Source organism: Trichosurus vulpecula, chromosome 4 (genome assembly GCF_011100635.1).
Source record: "Trichosurus vulpecula isolate mTriVul1 chromosome 4, mTriVul1.pri, whole genome shotgun sequence".
Lineage (NCBI taxonomy): Eukaryota > Metazoa > Chordata > Mammalia > Diprotodontia > Phalangeridae > Trichosurus > Trichosurus vulpecula.
The window spans coordinates 15001869-15006303 of NC_050576.1; the positions used below are offsets into that span (position 1 = coordinate 15001869).

General features: G+C 40.8%; 1 protein-coding gene across 1 annotated transcript in view; it reads right to left on the bottom strand.

Moving 5' to 3' along the window:
- Positions 1 to 2557, bottom strand: part of CACHD1 (cache domain containing 1) — a 141463-nt gene extending 138906 nt beyond the window's left edge. The window contains exon 1 of the mRNA XM_036757767.1: positions 2508 to 2557. The gene's annotated coding sequence lies outside the window, so the exon portion shown is untranslated. The remainder of the gene's footprint in view (positions 1 to 2507) is intronic.
- Between the last annotated feature and the right edge of the window lie 1878 nt (positions 2558 to 4435).

Consider the following 4435-nt stretch of genomic DNA (forward strand, 5'->3'; position numbering starts at 1 on the left):
GGCAAACATAATGGTATAATGGAAAAAACACAAATTCTATAGTCAGAGGGCATGTGTTTAAATCTTGCCTTGGATGTTTGTGATCCATGTGATTTTGGATAAGTCATTAAAATGCCTCCCTCTTTTCTCATCTGATTAGATGGCCTCTAAAGTGGCTTCTAGCTCTAAAATGATGACCCTATGATCCTCTTTGGGCCTCAATTTTACCATTTGTTAAATGGAAAGTTTTATTGCAATAATGATTTCTAAAGTCTCTTCCAGGCAGCTAGGTAGTGCCTTAGTACACAGAGCACCAGGCCTGGAGTCAAGAAGACTCATCTTCCTGAGTTCAAATCTAGCCTCAGACTCTTACTAGCTGTGTGACCCTGGGAAAGTCACCTTACCCTCTTTGCCTCAGTTTCCTCATCTGTAAAATGAGCTGGAGAAGGAAATGGCAAATCATTCCAGTATCTTTGCTAAGAAAACTCCAAATGGGGTCTCTTCTCATTCTAAATTCTATCATATTATAACTTGATTCCAAGGCCTTCTACCCATCATGCTTCATTTTCCCCTAACTCGATTCTCTGGATGCATATACTCTCTCTTTGTCTTGCTATCTCACACCTACACATACACATTTTGCAAAAGAATCTAGGAGAAAGTTGAGCCTAGGTAGATACTTGCACGATTTTTGTTTTCCCAACATGGTTGCCATGGTTTCCTTGGCAGCATGATTCCTCCCTCTATTCAAGTAATGAAAAATGTAAGATGCCCTGTCAGGTAATTACAGCCCCACATTCCTGGTTTGTTTTTTAAAGTATAATCTACATTAACAGAAAGTTTTACATTCAGATCCAAAAATCGGGATATGTTGTTTTTGGTAGGTCAGATTCTCTGGTATCACTATCCAGCAGATATTACCACCAGCTTAGATTTACTGTCCGCTTAAGTAGGATATTGAAGTCAGCTCTCCCTCTTGGTGTGAAAAGGGCTCCAAGGAATGGAAGCTCGAACTATCTGCAGGGGAGGGAGATTCAAACCAGGCCACCAGACTGGCTAACAGAAAGAAGGCAAAAAACATCTCAACTGAAACCTCAGCCACTCACCAAAACACGAAAGGCCTTGCCCAAGTTACCCAACCCAAGGAGGGACAGACTGAAGAGACAGGACTCAGGTTTTCTGATGCCAAAGTTGGGGGTCTCCTCAGCACCCAGCATATCCAGTAAGTGAGCCATCAGCTAAGGTGACACTGCAATCTAGAATCCACTGACATTGATTTTATCAACAGACCTGCTCTTCATAGGCACCTTCGGAGGAAGTTGTTTTGAAGCAAGCTTTAAGGTACACATGCTTAACCTGGGGTCTGTAGCCCTTTTTTTGGCTTGATTTTTAAAAACATATTTCAATATGATCGGTTTCCTTCAAATCATATGTATTTTATGCATTTTATAACATGTTTCCGAGAAGGCTCCACCAGACGCCACCAAAGAGATCCATGATTAAAAAAAGATTAAGGAGCCCAGCTCTACAGACTCCAGGAAAGAGCCTACCTCGGATCCCAAATTGCCATTTGAGATGGTGAAAAGGGAAGAAAGTGAAGAATCTGAGAGGGAAGGGTGGTATTCCTCCCATTTTACACAGGCAAGGTTCAGAGAGGTTAAGGGATTTGGCCAGGGTTGCAGGGATAAAATCTGAAGCCTGAACCCAGGTTCTCCTACTTCAATTCTCAGATATCAGTGTGAAACATGTGTAGCCCCATGAATGTCAATGTGGTTAGTTCCTACCCTTTGGGAAAGCAATTTGGAATTCTGCAAAGAAAGTGGCTTTACTCTTTGTTCCAGAGATTTCATCGCTAATCTATCCCAAGGAGGCAAATGGCCAAAGAAAAAGGCCCTAACATGCCATGATCACCGTAGCAGCATTTTGTGTAGTAGCAAAGAACTAGAAACACATTAGTTGTTCGTCAATTGGGGAATAGTTAGAAAAAAAAAGAAACGCAATGGAATCTTACTCTGCTGTGCAAGATGATAAATACAGAGAAGCGGAGGAAGACTTCTATGAATTGATGCAAAACTAAAGAAGAATCTAGAAGACAATATATGCCATGGCAACAACACAATGGGCAGAACAATAACTATACATTCAAAAAGGAATGCTGGGAAAGGAAGATGAACAAGCTGGGGCTCAGAAGAAGAGAGAGGAGAAGCAGGCACGGCTGAAGAAGTGGGGAATTATGGGGTGTAATACAGCATATAGAAGATTTCTCTGATATGTTGGCTAGATTTGATGAAGCTATCTTTATTTCCTCTTATTCTCTAAGGGATGGCTTTCTGGGAGGGGGAAGGACTCACTGAGAACAGTATATGATATAAAAAACATCAGATATTGACAAAAAATGTTTTAAAAGAAATGAGTGCAGCAGAGTGGTAATGAAATTCAAGTGCAAGATGGCCCACAAGAACAAAGATTCACTTCCACGTGAAAGAAGGGACAGAGTGGAGATAGTTTTATTTCCAAGATCTCCTTACCTGCTGGACCTCACTCTCTCCATTAGAGATCTTCTCAGTGTACACAAAAGAGTTGAATATGCGCTGCAATGGAAAAAAAAAAGAAATTTAGGAACTCAGATTTCCAGATGTGACATCCAAACATTTCCATAGGGAGGCAGGAGGCAAGAGGCAGAAGGCAGGAGAGGTGTTGTTTATGGAACAAATAGAATAAGACAGGAAAAAAAATATTTCAAATTGAAACTCTGAAATTTTGTACAAATAGAGAAGTCCACATTTCAGCCAAAGTCAATCATGCTTATATAAGCAACACACACAGACGGACATTTGTGCACAAACACACGCACACACAATACACACACACACACACACACACACACACACACACATACAAACACACACACACAGAGCTATAGTAAAGTAAACCAGATGTCACATGATAGTTCTCATTTTCAAAAATGCACTTCATTATTTCTGCCATTCTATCCTCACGGGCTGATCTCAACCCGTCATGTTTCTCATTTTGCTGTTGACGACACCTCGTGGCTATAATTGTTTACAGACAGTCACATCAAATGAAAGAAGGCTCTCCACAGGATTCTTTCCATGCTCCCTCATGTCCCTGCCTTGTCCGTCCCCATCCGGCCGGAGCCACTGCCCTCCTCGCCCTTCTGCTCTCTTTCCATCCACTACTCACTGTCTCCCTCCTAGCCTAAACTGGGCATATTGAAAACCCTCCTCTAATGATATCTGACATTAACATAAAGCTTCAAGGCTTACAGGGGTCTATATGTACAGGCTCTCATTTAAGCCTCAGAACTGGGAGCTGGCCACCACAGGTGTCATTATATCCATTTACAATTGAGGAAACTGAGAGTCTGATTGTTAAGTGACCTGGCTAGTGCTTGAGATGATATTGGAACTTAGGTCTTTCTGGGTCCTAATCCTCCCTCCCTCCCCCCCCTCTCTCTTTCTCCCTCCCCCCCCCCCGTCTCTTTGTCTCTCCACTCTCTATCTCATACAGCACATATTTTATATAAATTTTATTGATATATTATATCATATATATTATAATGGTGTTTGTGTCTGTTCCTGCCTCATCCAAGAGAAGACTTATGAATCACAGGGTCACAGATGTGCAACTTGGAAGTATCATGGAATCAGCAAAGATCTAGACAGTGGTTTTCTGTAGTCAGCTGAGCATCTACACCCCAGAAATTGGCAAAGGCTATAAATCAGAACTTGACTTATTACTTTGTTAGGCTTAAAATGATGGATAAAATATTAATAATTTTGATTAAACTTAAAAGTATATCATGTAAACATATTTTCCACAGATCCAGTTGTTAAACATTTGCCAGCACACCCTTGGTTCTGCAGCTAGAAGGGACTTCAGAGATTGTATGGTCTAATTGCATCATTTTCCAGGTAAGAAAATTGAGGCCCAGAGAAATTAAGTGATTTGCCTCAGGTCCCACCAACAGTAAGAGTCGGGATTTGAATTCAGATCTTCTGACTCCAAAGCTAATGTTCTTTCTCTTCTGATCACAGATAATAAAAGTTGGAGCAATTTCCTATGGGTCTGGATTCAAATTCTGCTACTTACTGGCCAAATGACTTTAATTCTCTGAATCTGTTGTCTCATGTTTAATTAAGGAAGTTGTACTACATCAGAGTCATCCAGGACTGCAGCAAAATGCCCCAGGAAACTGATTAAAATGTAACTGGGAAATATTTAACAAAATTAACAAAAATACAATACAACATAGATAATGTTGATTTGTGGTTTTCATTTCCATTTGAGCTGGATACCACTATACTAGATGACTTCCAAGGTCCCACACAGCTCTAAATCTATGCTCCTCTAACTTTAGAGGGAATCCAGTTCAATTAGTATCTGAAATGAAGGCTTGTTGTGCTTTGAAAAAGGTCAGACTTGTCCTGCTTGG